Below are 20,289 nucleotides of genomic sequence, written 5' to 3'. Positions count from 1 at the left end.
ACCAGTGACTCCAGCTAATGTAATTATTTGGCAAATGACTGACCACTTTCTGTGTTGTTAAAGAGTCATTAAAATTTTGTTCAGTCGATTACATGGTAATTATACAGAAACTGACCCTAGAAGAGCTATTACTAATAAGCACTGAGAACATTTAAAAAATACAAATGGAAGCAAGTATGATTATTCATACAATGGTGATAGTATTTCTCTGTTAGACAGATAGATAGATAGATAGTCTCTGTTGAAGACTCAGAGAATTAACAAAACAAATGAAAATTCTCAGAAATTATGTGGAAATGAACATGAAAGCCAGCTTAAATACTACCGTATTGCCGTACTGTAAGGGGCTCCAGGCTAAAGAAGATCTTTCACTGCTGTGTGGTAGCCATTGGTCCCTTGGATACAGGCCTCATTAAACAACTTGCTTCAGGTCACATCTTTCCTTAAAAAAATAAAAATCAGATAATATATAAGTAAAAAATATTCAAATGAAAATACTCCTTTACTCATGTATGGTTCTCCTCAAAGATACTCTGCCAGGAGTATCAGAGCCAGGACTCTGATACAGGCATCTAGTGTGTAAAATTAAAAAGGCATTGAGAGTGAGTACCTTACATTTTGTGCTCTAGGCACCTCACTCACTTCCCCCTATCCTGGTCCTGATACATATGCAAATGTATGTATATAATTTATACAAATTTAGCTATAATTTAAAATCAAAATGGGATTGTACTGTACATGTGTAACTTGCTTGATTCACTCAACAATACATGGCAAGCATTCTTCCTTATTATTATATATAGATCTATGTCATTCTTTCAAATATATGCATGATGTGTTATAATGTTGATTAAATCCCCCTCGCTTGATGGGCACTTACATCATTTTGGGTACTGCTAATAATACTGCAATTTTATACAGACATTTTTGTGCACTGTTTCAGTAGGATAGATTATTTTCAATAGCGTAATTGTACATTCAATAAATATTCACATTTTAAAGGCTGATAGATACTGACAACTTTACTTCTAAACTACAGCAATGTCAAATCAAACTTTCTGAAATGACGGAAGTGTTCTCTATCTCTGTCGTCCAACATGGTAGCCACTAACCATATAAGACCATTGAATACTTCAAATGTTGCTAGTGAGACAGAGGAATTGAATTTTAATTTTATTTCATTTCAAATCTAAATTTTTCAGTTGATTATCTTTGATTTCCGTTGCTCATGGCCATTGGCTAAGGCCTCTATAAAAATATTAAATAATACCTATAAATAAGCGGATTTCTTGATTCTAGCTTCAATCAGAATGCTTTGTTTCAGCATATGTTTGACATTTGTTTTGGTTTTGATAGATTATCTTTTTTTGTTTGTTTAATGTTCATTTATTTTTGAGAGAGACAGAGAGAGACAGAGCACGAGGGAGGTGGAGCAGAAAGAGGGGAGACACAGAATCCCAAGCAGGCTCCAGGCTCTGAGCTGTCAGCAAAGACCCCCACGTGGGGCTCTAACTCACAAACCGCAAGATCATGGCCTGAGCCAAGTCGGATACTTCACCAACTGAGCCACCCAGGTGCCCCTAGATTATCTTTTTTTTTAAAGCTTATTTATTTATTTTTGAGAGAGAGAGAGAGAGGGAGAGAGAGAGAGAGAGAGAGAGAGAGAGAGAGAGAGAGAATGAGCAGGGGCGGGGCAGAGAGAGAGGGAGGGATGAGAGAGAATTTTAAGTAGCCTCCACGCTCAGTGAAGAGTTCGACACGATGGTGGGGATTGATCCCACCACCGTGATACCATGACCTGTGAGGAAGCCAAGAGTCAGATGCTTAACTGACTGAGCCACCCAGGCAGCCAGCCCTCTGATAGATTATCAAAGTAACAGACCTTGCTAGTGGACTGACTCTAAAGCCATTTTGTGGCCTCTCGTTGATGTTGGAGAGCCTGTTACTTACTTCTGTTAGGGAAAGTCTACTAGTTTGTCTTAAAAGACGAATAACTTGAATCCTCTTAAGGGATAGATATCCGTTCATATGTGAGTGCAGAACTTGTTGGCAATTCTCCATTGCCTACATCTAGTCTTGATGTGTGGAGCTGTGGCAGCCATTCTAATAATATGCAACCAGCATGAGAATGAAGAGCTGACAGCTAAGCATGGTCAGAACACAAAGCTGGAATGAGCCTGAGTCCTGGGTTATATTTTTGGCTCACTGACCCAATTCGAGACGGTCTGCTTCTGAAATTCTTTTAAAATAAACACAGAATGTTTTTGTAGCTTAAACCACCATTCCTGGAGTTTTCTGTTACTTTCCACCTGAAGCATTCTTAACGGAATTTTCTTCTATTTCTGGTTTTATGAATATTAAATAATATTTTAAATTCATAAAACCAGAAATGAATGTCATAATTGGTCACATATTTTTTCAAAAATAACTTTCAAATAACAGCAAATACTTAAATAGTGATGAATATATGGAAGGAACTTGTTCTAAATGTTTACATTTATTAACTAATTGAATTTTTACAACAACACTGTGGGGTAGATACTATTATTGTCCATATTTAAAGATGAGGAAATTGAGACAGAGAGAGGTTAGGTAAGTTGTCTAAGGTTACACAGCTAGTAGATGACAAAGCCAGGATGTGAACCCATACAGTTTAGCTCCAGAGTCCTGGATTCTATTTTGCCTCTAGTATTAAAAAATGATGCATGGGCTACAATATGTCTTTCTCAATTCTGTCATTATTATCAGTTGTCTTTATTGTAAGAATGGCCAACAGAGCCATTTAACTAAATTAATGGCAAATGAATATGAATTAAGTATTTTAACATGTCACTTACATAATTCACAGTAAAAAGAGCACCAATAAAACTCAATGGAATAAGCATCAAAGCAAATCTTAGTTTTTCTTACTCATTTTCTTTTCTTAAATTAAGTTTGATTTCACACTTGTTTCTTAGACTTCTTTTTTCTTCCTGAGACTCAAGAGAACAATATTCTTTTTTTATTCTTTCTAAAGCTAGAATTATAATAGATGAATCAAAGCAATTTTTCCCATTTCTTTGACATGTCCTGACTTAGGCTATGTTTTCCTCTTTTTCCTACTCTCCTTTTTTGATCAAGGACAGTGATGCTTTTGTTCTCTGTCATCCAGGAAAGTAGCATAGAAACAAACAAAAAAAGAGAGCAAGAACTTAATACTCCCACCTACTCCCGGGTTTTTATGCTTCATCTCATTTGTTCTATGTAGACTGAGTGTGACTCAACATATATGGACAATGTCTTAAAATCCTGTTGATACTCCATAAATAATAAATGGCAATAACAGAGCCTCCTGACAACAGCAGTTATGTAAGTAAATGTGAACCTAGATTATCTATGATGCAGAGTGCAAGATGAATTACTTTTCAGCTTTCCAGAAGTTGTTAATAGAAAGCTTTTGATACTTGATAATGTTTTAAGGCATTTGTTCTATTTTTCCTCTTTTGTCATCTTTATGTATTCATTGGCATCTGGCAATGCCTTTGGAAATACATTGAATTCAAAATCACTAAGTAGGAATTGTGTAAACAGCAATATTAGTGGGACGACTACAGTCAACCATCATCATAGGCTTGTAGGTTTCTTTATCAGCACCTAAGGAAGATAGGTTTTTTGTGTGTATACAAGTGTAGTAATACTTAGTTTGTAGATTTATCATCATCATTGCCATCTTTATTATCATTATCAAGGTTATAATTTATCAGTCATAATTATCACTATTACGTGAAGTTTTTATGTATTTGCTATTTAATATAGTTCATTTTCTAATGATTCTTTTAAAAAAATCATTGCTATATGTGTAATTAAATGTCAAAGAATTTATATAATTAATATTTACTCTGGGATAAATACTGTAATATCAATTGCAAATAAATTATGAATTAACAAATACATGTTTGCATGTCTTTAGCAAATATATACACAAGAGATTATATATAGATGTTATCTATTATGTAAATATGGGGGGTTATTTTAGGTATACCATACAGAAATGAGAAAAATAAAGATAATGTAAGCAGAGGGTTTGTAACATTCACAGGACAGCAGCAGGGGTATTCATAATGTTCACAGCCACAGAAGAAAGTAGAAAGAGTAAGATGAAGCATAAACATGGAAATAGTAGAATAGATGAGAAGAAATTGAATAAAGGCCATGAGACTTACAGACTTGAAAGGAAGGTTGGGAACTATTTCCTTGATATAGAATGCACTGGAACCAAATAAAGAATAAAATAAAAATAAGCTTGAAAACGGAGACATTATAGAGAATTCAGATAGGAAATTTGGGTTTCTTTGCCATGGGGATGTCTGCTCCTTTCAATTTCATGCCTGTAGGGCCACAGATAGGAAACTTAAAAAAAAGGCAGGGCCTTTAGTGGGGGGCTCTATGGGTGTTACCTCATTATCATTATTCCTGAAAGAGTACCAGCTTTCCATGCTCTTTAGTTTTTCTTTCATTTCATAATGGAAGTTAGGTAAATTGCCTATGTAACACCCTTATAGACATATCAAACTTTCAGAAAAAACAATATTTTCTTCTTTATGTCATAGTTTCATGGTGGACCAAGCTTGGTTTCTCTGTGTGTTTGGACACACAGCTTCCTGTGTGAAGTCTAAAATTAAACTCTAGAGTCAAAATTTGAAGCAGGATTGGAATCCTGGTTCTGCTGCTAGCAGTGTCACAGCTTCTGTAAACTGTTGTTTCCTCATCTGTAAAATTGGGAAAACAATTCACCTAACTCAGAGGTTGTAAGATATGAGATAAGCACTGTGAATGGAACATAGTGAATGTTCAGCAGCTGATATTATTTCTTTAATATGAACCATTGTGTAGCTATTAACTCAGTCATTATCCACCTGCTACTTTGTTTAACGGCTGAGTATTGTACTGATAGGACAGCTCACTCTGCCTAGCCAAACGTTACTTTTTTTTTGTAGTCATGACGAGGGTATCTTCCTGGTTTTCTGGTTTAGAAAGAAGTAATGTTGGTGCATATTTATGATAATATTAAAGTTGCTATGAATCAGGAAAAACAACATATTAAAAGGCAGCTATTGTTTGGAACTTCATAGAACATGACCTTGTGACTCCTGTAAGATGAGATTTGAAGTATTATGTCATTGAGAAGTTGCAGGATGCAGGGAAGCAGGAGAGGCAAGGCCAGAGAATATTCTTCTGGGGCCCTCCTGAGCCTAACTGTACCCCAGTCTAATATTTGAAAATAAAAGGAGCACAATGAAGAAATGGGTAATTTACAGTGCTGCATGCACAGTAGTTTGGGCTGACAGCTTAATGGAATCATTATCCTTTCACAATTCTTCAGATCATCAATTTAGTAAATAAAGCAAATGCAGACTGGCATGACTTCTGTGGTTGCTACCACTTGGTTTGAAAGACATTATTCAGATAGTTGTTTTGGGAAAGAAAGAGCCAGTGATATTTTAAAGGTTAGGACCATGTTTCTCCCTAATAAGCATTGTGTATCATAGTATTTTATAACTGCAATAGTTTTTAATCATGAAAAAATGACTCTCACTTAAAAAAAATGAAAATGAAAAAATGACTCTCACTTAAAAAAATGAAAATGAAAAAATGACTCTCACTTTAAAAAATGATTTATTAATACTTATATATACCACATCTTCTTTATCCATTCATCCATCGATGGACATTTGGGCTTTTTCCATACTTTAGCTATTGTTGATCGTGCTGCTATAAACATTGGGGTGCATGGGCCCCTTCGAAACAGTATAACTGTATCCCTTGGATAAATACCTAGTAGTGCAATTGCTGGGTCATAGGGTAGTTCTATTTTGAATTTTTTGAGGAACCTCCATACTGTTTTCCAGAGTGGCTGCCCCAGTTTGCATTCCCACCAGCAGTGCAAAAGAGATCCTCTTTCTCCACATCCTCACCAACATTGGCTGTTGCCTGAGTTGCTCATGTTAGCCATTCTGACAGGTGTGAGGTGGTATCTCAATGTGGTTTTGATTTGTATTTCCTGGATGATGAGTGATGTTGAGCATGTTTTCATGTGTCGGTTGGCCATCTGGATGTCTTCTTTGGAGAAGTGTCTATTCATGTCTTTTGCCCATTTCTTCACTGGATTATTTGTTTTTTTGGTGTTCAGTTTGATCAGTTCTTTATAGATTTTGGATACTAACCCTTTATCTGATATGTCATTTGCAAATATCTTGTCCCATTCTGTCAGTTGCCTTTTAGTTTTGATGATCATTTCCTTCACTCTGTAGAGGCTTTTTATTTTGATGAGGTCCCAATAGTTCATTTTTGCTTTTGTTTCCCTTGCCTCCAGAAGTGTGTTGAGTAAGGTGTTGCTGTGGCCAAGGTCAAAGAGGTTTTTGCCTGCTTTCTCCTTGAGGATTTTGATGGCTCCCTCTTACATTTAGGTATTTCATCCATTTTGAGTTTATTTTTGTGTATGGTGTAAGAAAGTGGTTCAGGTTCATTCTTCTGCATGTCACTGTCCAGGTTTCCCAGCACCACTTGCTGAAGAGACTGTCTTTATTCCATTGGATATTCTTTCCTGCTTTGTCAAAGATTGGTTGGCCGTATGTTTGTGGGTCCGTTTCTGGGTTCTCTATTCTGTTTCATTGATCTGAGTGTCTGTTCTTGTGCCAGTACCATACTGTCTTGATGATTACAGGTTTGTAATACAGCTTGAAGTCCGTTAAATTGCTTAGATTTACTTTTGCTTTTAAAGTTACAATGATGCATTAACTTTAATTATAAGGGAACTTTGAACTTATGCTTCTAATCTATCTTATCTCCTGTGACTACAGATCCATAATGTACACAATCTTCCTGTTGTGGTCTCTTCTAGTCCAGAATCAACATGTATTGATTCCACTGTATTCTTTTCAGCATTTCATGGCAAGGACATCAAATTAGTATATATATTTGTCTCACCAAATTTTCTTTTTGCCTCTTAGATATATTACATAAAAACATAACCAAAGAAAGGCAGCTACCAAATCACTAATACCCACTGTTTGCTTTTTATTTTTTAGCAGAAATATTTATAATAAAATCAGAATCAGAACACAAATGTATCACCTAGAAATGTTTCAGCATTTTCAAGCATTTTCAAGCTATGTGTCAAAGTAAAGAGTCTTGGATTATTTTTAACATACCTTTTTTAAATTGAGGTAAATTGGTTTATAACTTCATGTTAGTTTCAGGTGTACAACATAATTATTTGATGTTTGCATATACTACAAAGTGATCAGCACAATAAGTCTAATTGCTATCTATCACCATACAATTGACCTTTCGACCTTTTCACTCACTCTGCAAACCCTTTCCCCTTTGATAACTACCAATCTGTTCTCCATATCTATGAGTTTTGTTTTGTTTAGACTCCACATATAAATGAAATCATATGGTATTTGTCTATCTCTGCCTGACTTACTTCCACTTTGCATAATACTCTAAAGGTCCATCCATATTGTGGAAATGGTGAGATTTTCTTCTTTTTTATGCTGAGTAGTATTCTGATGTGTATATATCACAACTTTTTAATTCATTCATCCATCAGTGGCCACTTATACTATAACTATATCGTGGCTATTCTAAATAATGCTGAAATAGACATAAGGGTACATACATCTTCTCAAGTTAATGTTTTTATTTTCTTTGGATAAATACCCAGAAGTGGTATTGCTGGATCATATAATAGTTCTATTTTTAATTTTTTGAGGAACCTCCATCCTGTTTTCCATAGTGACGGCACCAGTTTACATTTCCATCAACAATGGACAAGGGATCTCTTTTCTCCACATCCTCGCTGACACTTGTTATTTCTTGTGTTTTCGATAATAACCATTCTAAGAGGTTTGAAGTGATATATCAATGTGATTTTGATTTTCATTGCTCTGATGATTAGTGACGTTGAACATCTTTTATGTGCCTATTGCCCATCTGTGTATATCTTCTTTGGAAAAATGTTTATTCAAATTATTTGCCTATTTTTCAATCAACATTTTGTTGTTGTTGTTATTGAGCTCTTTGTGTATTTTGGATATTAGCCCTTTATCTGATATATGATTTGCAAATATCTTCCCCCATTCAGAACGTTGCCTTTTTGTTTTATTGATGGTTTCCTTCACTGTGTAGAAGCATTTTAGTTTAATGTAGTCTCATTTGGGTTTTTTGCTTTTGTTCTCCTTGTCTGAGAAGCCAGATCAAAAAAATATTGCTAAGAATAATGTCAAATAGTGTTCTGATTACGTTTTCTTTTTTATTATTCCAGGTTTTACATTTAAGTCTTTAATCCATTTTGCATTTATTTTGTGTGTGGTGTAATATAGCAGTCCGGTTTCATTATTCTGCATGTCCAGTTTTCCCAACAACTTTTGTTGAAGAGACTGTCCTTTCCCATTGTATATTTTTGCCTCCTTTGTCATAGATTAATTGACCATTTATGTGTGGGTTTACTTTTGAACTCTCTATTCTGTTCCATTGATCTATGCATCTGTTTTATGCCAATACCAAACTGTTTTAATTACTGTAGCTTTGTAATATAGTTTGAAATCAGGGAGCAGGATATTTCCAGCTTTGTTCTTCTTTCTCAAGATTGCTTTGGCTCTTTTGAGTGTTTTTTGGTCCCATACATATTTTAGAATTATTTGTTCTAGTTCTGTGAAAAATGTCATTGGAATTTTGATAAAAATTACATTGAATTTGTACATTGCTTTCATAATACAGATATTTTAACAATATTGATTCTTCCAATTTATGAGCATGGAATATCTTTCCACTTATTCGTATCTTCAATTTCTTTTATTAATGTCTTATAGTTTTCAGTGTACAGGCATTTCATTTCCTTGATTAAATTGATTCCTAGGTACTTTATTCTTTTTGATGCCATTGTAAATGGAATGGTTTTTTAAATTTGTTTTCTGGTAAATTTCTGTTATTAGTGTATAGAAACACAACCAATTTTAATATATTGATGTTGTATCCTGCAACCTTACTGAATTTATTTATTAGTTCTAAGAGTTATTTGGTGGAATCTTTAGGGTTTTCTACATATAGAATGAAGTCATCTCCAAATAGTGGCAGTTTTACTTCTTTCTTTCCTATTTGTTTACTTTTAAAAAAAAATATTTATTTATTTTTGAAAGAAAGAGAGACAGAGTGTGAGCAGGGGAGTGGGGGTGGGTTGCAGACCGAGAGGGAGACGCAGAATCCGAAAGAGGCTCTAGGCTCTGAGCTGTCAGCAGAGAGCCTGACATGGGGCTCAGACTCATGAAGCAGAAGATTATGACCTGAGCCAAAGTCGGACGCTTAACCTACTGAATCACCCAGGCGCCCCCTATTTGAATGCTTTTTTTTTTTTTTCTTAATTGTCATGGCTAGGGCTTCTAATACAATATTGAATGAAATGTTGAATGAGAGTGGGCATTGTCTTGTTTCTGATTTTAGAGGAAAAGCTTTCAGCTTTCCACTGTTGAGTATGATGTTTGCTGTGAGCTGTCATATATCACCTTTATTATGTTCAGGTATATTCCCTCTATCCTCACTTTGTTGGAACTTTTTAATCATAAATAGGTGTTGAATTTTGCTATATGCTTTTTCTGTATCTATTGAGATGATATGTTTTTTATCCTTCGTTTTGTTAATATGATGTATCATGATTGGTTTGTAGGTGTTGAATCATCCTTTCATTGTGGAATAAAACCTCCTTGCTTATGTATGATCCTTTTAATGCATTGTTGAATTCAATTTGCTAATATTTTGTTGAGGATTTTTGCATCTATGTTCATCAGGGATATTGGCCTGTAGCTTTCTTTCTTTCTTTCTTTCTTTCTTTCTTTCTTTCTTTCTTTCTTTCTTTCTTTCTTTTTTCTTTTTTTCTTTTTTCTTTTCTTGTAGTTTTCTTGTCTGGTTTTGGTATCAGGGTAATGCTGGCCTCATAAAATGAATTTGGATGAATTTCCTCCTTTTCAATTTTTTGGAAGAGTTTGAGAAGGATCGGTATTAAATCTTCTTTGGAAGTTTTCTGGAATTCACCAATTAAGCTGTCTGGTCCTGGACTTTTGTTTTTGGGAGGTTTTTTATTATTGATTCAATTGCCTTACTAGTCATCAGTCTATTCAGACTTTGTATTTCTTCATGATTCATAAAGAACCATAAAGATTGTATATTTCTAGGAATTTATTAATTTTTTGAAGAATCATAATTTCTAGGAATTTATTCATTTTTCTGTATTGTACAATTGTTGGCATATAATTATTCACAGTAAGTCTCTTATGATTTTTTATATTTCTGTGGTATCTTTGTAACTTCTCTTTCATTTCTAAGTTTACTTATTTGACACCTCTCTTCCCCTTGGTGAGTCTACCTAAGGGTTTGTCAGTTTTTTTCATCTTTTCAAAGAAGTAGCTCTTAGTTTTATTGATCTTTTCTATTGTTTTTAAATCTCTATTTCATTTATTTCCACTCAAATCTTTATTATTTCTTTCCTTCTACTACTTGTAACTCCTTTAGGTATACAGTTAGATTGTTCATTTGAGTTTTTTCTTAGTTCTTGAGCTTATTTCTTACTTCTTGAGCTTTTTTTTTTTTTATTTCTTGCTCTGAATTTCCCTCTTAGAACTGGTTCTGCTGAAGGGTGCCTGGGTGGTTCAGTCAGTCAAGAGTCCCACTTTGGCTCAGGTCATAATCTCGTGGTTTGTGAGTTTGAGCCCCATGTTGTGCTCTGTGCTAACAGCTCAGAGCCTGGAGCCTGCTTTGTATTCTGTGTCTCCCTCTCTCTCTGCCCTCCCTTGCTCATACTGTGTCTCTCTCTCAAAAATAAACATTAAAAAAATTTTTAAAGAAAAGAACTGTTTTTGCTGCATCCATAGATTTTGTGTTGTTGTATTTCCATTTTCTTTTGTCTTGAGGTATTTTTTAATTTTCCTTTTGATTTCTTCATTGACCCATTGGTTGTTCAGTACTATGTTATGTAATCTTCATGTATTTGTGATTTTTTTTAGTTTTCTTATTGTAATTGATTTCTAGTTTTATATCATGTGATCAAAAAAGATGCTTCATATGATTTCAGTCTCCTTAAATTTATTGAGATTTGTTTTGTGGTCTAACATGTGATATATCCTGGAGAATGTTCCATATACACTTGAGAAGAATGTGTATTTTGCTGCTTTTGGATGGAATTATCTGTGTATATTTATTAAGTCCATCTGATCTAATGTGTTTTAAGGTTGATATTTCCTTATTAATTACTGTATCCATATGGATTTATCCATCCATGTAAGTGGGGGTGTTAAAGTCCCCTACTATTATTGTATTGTTGCCAATTTCCCCCCTTACATCTGTTAATATTTGCTTTATATATTTAGGTACTCCTAGGTTGGGAATGTAAATATTTACAAATGTTGTATTCTTTTTTTGGATTTACCCTTTTATCATTAAGTAATGCTCTACTTTGTCTTTTATTAGTCTTTGTTTTAAAGTATTTTGCTTGATATAAGTATAACTTTCAGCTTTTTAAAAATTTCCTTTTGTGTGGAAAACCTTCCATCTCTTAATTTTCAGTGTATGTGTATTTTTAGATGTGACGTGAGTCTGTTGTGGACACATAATGAGTCTTGTTTGTTTGCTTGTTTTTTTTAATCCATTCAACTACTCTATATCTTTGATTAGAAAATTTAGTCCCTTTACATTTAAAGTAATTATTGATAGGTATGTACTTGTTGACATTTTGTTCATTGTTTTCTGGTGGTTTTGTAGTTCCTCTCTGCTCCTTTCTTCTTCTCTTACTCACTTCTCTTGTGGTTTTATGAATTTCTTTACTGTTACATTTAGATTCCTTTCTTATTATATTTTGTGTATCTACTGTATGTTTTACTTTGTGGTTATCATGAGGTTCATATACAATAGTCTCCTTTAAGTCGGTAGCAACTTAAATATGAATGATTCCAAAAAATTCTACTTTTTTTTACTACTCATCCCTGCATATTTTGTGTTCTTGGTATCATATTTTACATTTTTTAAATTTTGTTTATCCTTTAACTGACTATTATAGTTAAAATTGATTTTACTACTTTTGTTTTTTAAACTTCATACTAGCATTATAAATGGTTAATCCACTACTTTTATATGTACCTTTACCAGCGAGATCTTAACTTTGGTAATTTTGTTGTTGTTGTTATCAGCTAGTACCTTTTCTTTTCAGCTTAAAGAAGACCCTTGTAAATTTCTTATAAAGCTGGCTTAGTGGTGATGTACTTTACCTCTTGCTTGCCTAGAAATCTTTTGATCTGTCTTTCAATTCTGAATAATACCATTCCCAGATAGAGTATTCTTGATTGGAAGTTCTTTTCTTTCAGCACTTTGAATATATTATGCCACTCCCTTCTGGCCTGCAGAGTTTCTTTTGAAAAATCAGTTAGTAGTCTTATGGGGATTCTCTTGTATATACCAAGTTGTTTTTCTCTAGCTCCATTTAAGATTCTTTCTTCATCTTTAAATTTTGGCATTTTAATTATAATGTGTCTTGGTATGAATCTCTTTGGATTTATCTTTTTTAGAACTCTCTGGGCTTCCTGTACCTGAATGTCTGCTTCCTTCCCCAGGGAAGGGAAATTTTTAGCCATTGCATCTTCAAGTAAGTTTTCTTCCCCTTTCTCTTTTATTCCTTCTGAGACACCTATGATGCAAATGTTATTCTGCTTGATGTTATTTCATAGGTCTCTTAAGTTATCTTCACTTCTGAAATTCTTTTTTGTCATTGATGTGCTCTGTTTGGGTAAGTTCCACAGTCCTGTCTTCTAGGTCTCTGACCCTTTTTTCTGCTTCATCTCGTCTCCTGTGGAACCCCACTAGTGTGTTTTTCAGTTCAGTTATTGTACTCTTCAGCTCTGTGACTTCTGTCTGGTACTTTCTTATATTTTCTGTCACTTATTGAAGTTCTTACTATGTTCATCATTATTCTCCTGAATTTGGTGGGCATCTTTATGACCATTACTTTAAAGTCTTTATAAGTAGAATACTTATCTCTGTTTCATCAAGGTCTTTTCTGAGGTTATCTTGTTCTTTCATTTGGAACATATTCCTGCTTTTTCATTTTGCTTGATTCTCTATGTTTGTTTCCATATGTTAGGTGAAACAACTACCTCTCCTAGTTGAAAAAGTGTCCTTGTGTAGTAGATGGACCTTGTCTTTTAACTCTTTCCTCACTCTTGGTTGCCTGTCAAACCTTTGGGATTGCCTGAGTTGCCTAACGAGTAGCCTGATTTATTCTTTACAGGTCCCAGTTGTTGAGCGTGCGCCAGAAACTGTCACTGTTCCAAAGGGAGTGATCTCAGTCAGTACCTAGATTCAGGCTGATTAGAAGCCAGATCCTCAGACAACAACTTTTAAAGTGTGCTATAAATATATATAGTCCTGTGGGATCTCAATTATAGATGCTGACCTCTGGACTAGGAGATCTGGACATGTCCCCTGAATAACATTTGCAAGAATCAGGGCTTCAGACAAGTGTTTAAGCTGCTTTATGGGGGGTACCAGTGAGCTGTGGTGAGGCCAAGGGAGGGTGCACAGATGGTATGTCCTTGCCTACATTCCCTCAGAGCAATTCTGTAGTCTTTAGATATGTGGAAAACCTGAATCTTATCAGTCAGGTTGAAGCTCCAGGACAATTAAATGGGCCTTTTTCATGTAGACTGGGGATATTGTTTCAGTGTGCTGCCTGTGTAGCATCCTAGGTGTGGTATCTTGCCCATAAATGTCTTTCTAATTGTTACAGTCCCTTTAGGTCAAGAAGCACAAGCTCCTTTGGCCACCAGAACCAGACAATCAAAACACCTCTACTGTGTGGATTGATCTCCCTACCAGCTTTAGTGGGGCTGTGGTTGCCTGTGGCTTTATCGAGTTCAGGAAAGAGTGTTGGGGGCAGGGCATGCTTGCAGTTTTAGTGATGCCAGATAAGAGTGCTAGGGGCAGAGTATGCCTATGGCTTTAGTGAGGACCAGGATGAGCTCTAGGGGCAAGACTTCAAGGTTGTGTCCATGTGTGTCTGCCTGTGTTAGCAAGGCAGAGAGAGTGCAAAAAATGTCACTCTCTAGTGCCTTCACTAACTAATTAATGATGGAGTTTTGAAATGGTGGTGGGGGTTCTTTGGAGATGACAGAGAAAAAAGAATTCTTAAAATTTTTTTTAACATTTATTTATTTTTGAGAGACAGAGCATGAGCAGGGGAGGGGCAGAGACACAGAATCGGAAACAGACTCCAGGCTCTGAGCTGTCAGCACAGAGCTCCAACCCATGAACCATGAGATCATGACCTGAGCCGAAGTCGGACACTTAACAGACTGAGCCACCCAGGTGCCCCAAGAAAGAATTCTTAAGGAAATCTTTGGTGCAAAAGAAGTGATTTTATTAAAGCACAAGAACAGGACTTGTGGGCAGAAAGAGCTGCACTGGGGTTGTGAAGAGTGACTGCTTATATACTGTGGAGTTGGAGGAGATAAAGTCAAAAGGAGTTTTCTTAAAGGGATTTCCATATACTAATGACACAGATTACTGGAGGTCTCACTATTGTTAAGCTAAGGTTATTTTTTCCTTCTAGCAAAGCATTGTCATTAAGATAGTAGGGAGTTCCTGGAGATTAGGCTATTGATAAGATTGCCTTTTTGTAATTTACTAAGATATTTGTAAACTGATCTTTGTTTTTAGGCAGCCAAGAGTACCTAAGAAATATCACACATATCCCACCTGGGTTGGGGGGGGGGGGGTGGGTGTTGTTAGTTTGTACTTTGCCCTCAGCTTGCCTTACACTCCCTCATCAATTAATATATGTCTGACAGATGCTTTAAAATTAGCAACTGAATCACCTTCACAGATAATTCAGTCACCTCTCAAACTGCTGTGTTTTCCCTGCTTCTTGGAATGAGTGAGGCTGCCTAGGAGGTCCTCAAAAGGAGTATCTCAGATTCCCACAGTCCCCCGGGGTCCCCTGAATGTAAACCTCATTGATTTCAAAAGCCAAACATTCCTTGTACCTCCTCTCTGGTGCAGGTCCCAAGGGTTAGGATGCCCAATATGGGGTGGGCACAAATGCTTCACTTTTCAAGGAGAGGTTCTGGTCTATGAGATCCTTCCCTAGTTTGTGCTGCCGTATGTAGGTTTGGTAAGATTTCCTCTCTTCCTTTCCTATCCCTCTTCCTCCTTACCCTTCTCCTAGCCCTTTTATCTGTTGTTGTGGAGGAAGCTGTTCAGCTAGTTTTCAGAGTTTTTTTTCAGTGGGAATTATTCTATATGTAGTTGTAGATTTGGCGTGTCTATTGGATGAGGTAGGTTCAGGGTCTTTTTATGCTACCATCTTGGACCACTCTCTCTTTTTCTAACATATCTTAAGGAATCTTAAGAATTTCCTCACCTTAATCAATTTGGGTAAATGATTTTGTGAGCTTTGTTTTTGTTTGTTTGTTTGGTTGGTTGGGATTTTCTCAATGGCCTCAAAGACAATCTGACTTTCTCATTTATCTTCTTACAATAAAATTACAGGCATTTCAAGAGATCAGAGATAGCCTGGCCACTCAGAAGCATCATCCCATCCATTAGGAAGAGAACCCAAATTAAGGATTCCACCGATTCCAAAAAAGCAACAGTCTGGAAAAGAAGTCAGTGCTTCAGAGGTGATCTGAATCCAGGAAGAAATGCAAGACGCCTATAATAAAAAAAGTAAGTCTAATTTTTACATGTGCTCTTGCTTGTCTTTTTTGCAGAATTTTAAATGCTATTAGAGTTCACTCAACTGCCTCCCTCCTCCAAGGCTGAATCATTGCTAATGTTTACTAAAGAAAATGGTACTCTGTCTCTTGGTCTTTAGAAAAATTGCTAAGTTTTTTTTCATCTCAGTGAAAAAGGTAATTACCATAGTGGAAGACCTCAGTGTCTTAAATTTAAAAAAAAAAATTTTTAAGTATTTTATTTTTGAGAGATAAAGAGAGAGAGCATGAGTGGAGGAGGAACAGAACAAGAGAGAGAGACACAGAACAGACTCCAGGCTCTGAGCTGTCAGCACAGAGCCCAATGCAGGGCCCAAATCCATGAATTGTGAGATCATGACCTGAGCCAAAGTTGGACACTTAACCTACTGACCCACGTAGGCACCCCGGGGGCTTAATTTATATCATGGGAATTTTTTTTTTCTTGGGGTCTTGCTCTTCAACTTACTGGCTATTTGATCTCAGTCACTTTTTAAATCTCCATCTAGCACAGGTTGCTAATCTGTAAAACTATGGCAACAGTACCTATAAGCACCTGATAATTGTTAGCTGTTGACAGAATTATTGTCAGATGAATGTGCTGGAGTAGCCTTTCTACCCTTTTACCTGATAACTTCTGGGTGTAAAATGTCTGGTAGGTAAACTACAGTCACATCAATAGTGGGCATTATCATTAGGCCTGGGATTGAACCAGATGTTGAGAAAAATGAAAACATGGTCCTGACCTTAAACATCCTAAAAAATTTTTATGTGCATAAAATATATATGCAGTAGCAAAATTGTATTCAATTGTGAAGATTTATTAAACTATACACTTTGTGTATTTTTTATCCATGTTTTTAATCAATAAAAGTTAGAACAAAAAATAGAAAATTGCTATGGCAATCCTATAATGTGGGATGATTAAAAAATAATGGCATTTATAGTCTGGTTGAAATTAGAAATTGGAATTAATTAATTTTTGGAACCATCACACTGATAATAAAGGAGAAATCTTAAATCACCACTAACCTGGTTACCTTATTAACATTGGAATTGGTTCTAAAACCAGATGAAAATCTTTGCCTACTTATAGGATAAGTAAAAGAATTGGTTTTCTCCGTGTCTTTACACTATTCGAACATGTTCTCCTAGAAAGCTTCGAAGAAATAAGTCTTACAGCAATTAATTAATCTGTGGTTTGCTAAAAGCAAGAGAGAGTTTTTCTTCTATCTGTAGTAGAAAAGTCCTGGGACAGAATGTCTGACCCTACTTATCATAAGGTCATCCCTGAACTAGTCATTGAGCCAAGGGGGATGAAGCTGCCACTGCCTGGTTTGTAATATCATGGGGAGTGAGAATATTGTGACTGACAGTCCCCAAGACAGCATGTTTTGGGGAGAGAGTATTTCATTGAAGGAGATGAAAATAGGCAAACAATTCACATCCGTTTGCATAGCACGTAAAGAAGTTTTGACATTCTTTTGCTTGATCAAATTTTCAAAGTGGAGATAAGGAGACTAATTTAGAGATAATTGCTACAATCTGGGTAGGACCAATGAGGACAGCAACTATGGAGAAGAGATGTGATAAGGAGAGATCTGATGGATGTAGCATCTATAAAAATGCTTGACTCATTGGATGCAGAGGGAGAAATCCAAGGTGACTCCCAGATATCCGGTTTAGGTGACTTGGATAAACGTGGTGACATACCTCTTAAAAAAGGAAACAGGAACAGAAGTAACTTGAGGCAGAAAGGAAGTAATAAGTTCAGCTTGGGACATGTTGAGTTGTAGAAAATGATAATGAGTTGGAAAAACATAAGTAAAACCATACCGTAAAATTTTTAAAAATAGATTCTTTGAACAAATCTAAGTTTACTTAATTCAAAACACTTATGAAGGGAAAAAAAGAAGAAAAATACAAGTTCAGTGACTTGAATTTCTTTTGGCAAAACTAGCACTTTGGCTTATTTGGATACTAAAGCAGCCTTGGCCTTCTCTTGAGAGTATCCTTTTTCCACAGCATTTTATTACTACTGAGAATACCTCTTTAAAGAATATCATTTTTCTCATTTCAAAGTATTTCATACATTTTAGAGACCATTTGAAAAGACAAAGTAAAACAATACATCATGTACAATAATAAATATTTTGACAGTCTCTTGTCTCTAACATGTTTTCAGTTATTATAAATAACGTCATTATAAAAAATAGAAAAATAGATAAATATATATAATATAAAATATATATAAATAATATAAAATATTTATATCAAATATATTGACATATTAATATATTTTGATATATATTAAAATAAACTATATTTAACATATTTATATAGTAATTAATATATATTAAAATATAAATATATATACATATATAGATATAGAAAAAGAGTTAAGATCACTTAAATCTCACTACCTTGAAATAGCCACTGTTAGTGTTTTGTCTATGTTTTCATGAGTCTCATATATATACACACACACAGATGCAAATTTACTTAGATGGGATCATATCATATATGCTCTTTTTATCACGGATATCTATGTATTTTTAAAACTGTTTATTACTTACTTATGTTTCTTTTATGTTTCCTTCCTTTTCTTTATTCCTTTATTTTCTTTATTCTCTCTCCAAAATATCTTACTTACATTAATGATATATATGTTTATGTATATTTAGTAAATTATATATTATGTAAATATATATACATATATATTATATTTGTATGTATAACAGATATATACAAAGCTATGGAGAAATTGGTAATTGTTTTAAATTTGTTTTTAAAAATTAAGGTCAAGGGTGTCTGGGTGGCTTAGTCAGTTAAGCGTCTGACTTCCGCTCCGGTCGTGATCTCTCAGTTTGTGGGTTCTAGCCTGGCAATGGGCTCTGTGATGACAGCTCAGAGCCTGGAGCCTGCTTCAGATTCTGTGTCTCCCTGTCCCCCTACTTTCACTCTGTCTCTCTCTCTTTCTCTAAAATAAAGAAACTTAAAAAAAAAAAAACAACCTAACATCATATTCTGTATACTTTTCTGTATCTAGCTTTCCTCCCTTTCTCCCCATTGTGAAAATCCTGTCAAATCATTTGTTTTAGGTACCACAATAGATTGTCTCATCTACTTGAGAGTAACTTTCCTAAGAGCAGGGACAGTGTCATATTTGTTTTCTGTAAAACCTAGTATCTCAAAGCATAGAGCAGGGACATAAGAGTGAATATACTGATGTTATCAATGGCTTGAAGCTAGACTATTGAGGATGAAAATATTTAGGCTGAGTAATTCATCAAAGTTCATTTACGCAAATCAAGAAGTGACAGAACTCAACACCCCATGAAGTTGATATTATTATGTCTTCCTGTTTCATACATGAAAAAAATGAGGTACATAGACTTAAAACAACTTTTCCAAGAACTCAAAATCTGCTGATTGCATAGTACTACACCCCAGTCTCACAAATGTGAACAAAATGTTTTATCCCTCATGTTCTGTGAAATAAGTGTCAGTCATGATAAAATCAGCACACCCCTCTTGGATAAGAGAATAACTGAATCTTGAGGACTCAGATCATGCTCTTTACCAGGAGCTTTTCATGCTTCTCCAGCAGTCAGTTTTCCTCTTTAGTGGTCTTTTAGGTGAGTACTGGACATGAATTTTCACATTTCATTTACAGAAGAGAAGATGGAGACACAATGAGGTTATTTTATCAAGTGACATGCAAGAAGTCAGTAAAGGAAAGAGACAAAGAAGCCAGTTTTATTGATCCCTAGGCTACAATTCTGCCTCCCAACAAAACCTGAATTCTGGAAAACCCCGTTCAGCTTCAGTTTTGTTATAAAAGTAAATCTCAGCACTCGGTTATTTTATGGCTTTCAGGAGAAGAAAAGCAGGAAATGTGGTGATGCTTCATTAGGGGCTGGTACATAGCTGGGAATGCAGAGTCAGGCTGTGTCTCTCCTGAGCCGGGTGTGCTGCACAGATGGCCTATATCAGAACCTCCCAGAGAGTTTGTAGAAAGGCAGAGCCTGGATCCACCCACAGAATTGGAATCTGGAGGATGGAGCCTGGAATTTAGGGGATGAACTATGGGATACACTTTTAATAAACATGTCAGATAACTTTCATACATAGTAACAGTTGAGAACAATTGTTATGCCCTTCAAAGGACTCTTTTAGACATCTTGGCTTAGTGGGAAAGGCAGCCACTTACTGTAGACTCTTGGGGAAGTTACTTAAATTCCCCAATTCTTGGTTTCCACATCTATAAAATGGGGATAATAGCACTTATTAACACATGAGGATATCATAATAATAAAAGCAAAATATGTAAAGATTCTGGTACTTTATGATTAACTATAAATGGCATTAGGCCCAAATCAATCATAATTAGAGAGAAAGCTTGTGAGCTTTTGAAAACATGAATCTGATTCCCTTGGTGTTACTTTCAGTTTGGAAAGAATCTTAAAGAAAGGAAGTTAGGAATCTAGTGATACGCAGTGACTAAACTCAAATG

The 20,289-nt window shown here is 35.3% G+C and overlaps 1 protein-coding gene across 11 annotated transcripts in view; it reads left to right on the top strand.

Moving 5' to 3' along the window:
- The window catches only part of LMNTD1 (lamin tail domain containing 1), a 452,554-nt gene that overhangs the window by 104,554 nt on the left and 327,711 nt on the right, over positions 1-20,289 (top strand). For all 11 annotated transcript variants that reach the window (XM_042991984.1, XM_042991983.1, XM_042991973.1 and 8 more), the window contains one exon: positions 15,571-15,747. The gene's annotated coding sequence lies outside the window, so the exon portion shown is untranslated. The remainder of the gene's footprint in view (positions 1-15,570; positions 15,748-20,289) is intronic.

The sequence above is a fragment of the Panthera tigris genome, chromosome B4, assembly GCF_018350195.1.
Source record: "Panthera tigris isolate Pti1 chromosome B4, P.tigris_Pti1_mat1.1, whole genome shotgun sequence".
Classification (NCBI taxonomy): Eukaryota; Metazoa; Chordata; class Mammalia; order Carnivora; family Felidae; genus Panthera; species Panthera tigris.
The sequence above is the reverse complement of the archived record's forward strand: the minus strand, read 5'-3'. Positions and strand labels throughout refer to the sequence as shown.